Source organism: Antrostomus carolinensis, unplaced genomic scaffold (assembly GCF_000700745.2).
Source record: "Antrostomus carolinensis isolate BGI_N321 unplaced genomic scaffold, ASM70074v2 scaffold4967, whole genome shotgun sequence".
Taxonomy (NCBI): Eukaryota; Metazoa; Chordata; class Aves; order Caprimulgiformes; family Caprimulgidae; genus Antrostomus; species Antrostomus carolinensis.
Window position 1 is genome coordinate 690 of NW_010325251.1, and position 582 is coordinate 1,271.

Sequence of the window (582 nt, forward strand, 5' to 3'; positions counted from 1 at the left end):
TAGCAAAAGGACCTATAGCTGGGCCCAGTCATTTTATGAGCTTATATAGATACCACTAATACTCCTAGAAAAGTATATGAAACAAGATATCTCTGTCCTGAATGTGCTTTTTCCATAAGCCTATCTGGCTGGCATCAAGTCAAGATTAGTTTTGTGTTTAACAATTTTTATAAATATTGTATTAAAGAATGTCACAGTGTTTGTTTTTTAAAATATCTCTTAAGGAAATGGAATAAGCTGTAGTAATTTCTGTCGGTGCTTAATGCCCTAATTGGGGAAAGTAAATGTCCCCTGTGTTTTACAATTATTGTTGTTCGGAAATAATGCAGCAATTATACCAGCATGAGAAATTAAGGTTTATTGTCTATAGATATTTCCCTGGGTTGGTAGGGACAGTTGCGTAGTGAATACATTACATCTGTCTGTGCATCGAATTTTAAGATTCCTCTTTGTCTACAAGGTGCTTAAACGCTGTGTTTATTATGAAATAAAACAAATTTTATTTATGTTCTGTAAGACCTTTGATAACAATCCATGAGCATTTCTGTTTTATCTTGCACTCTCTCTCTCTCTAAATGCCGT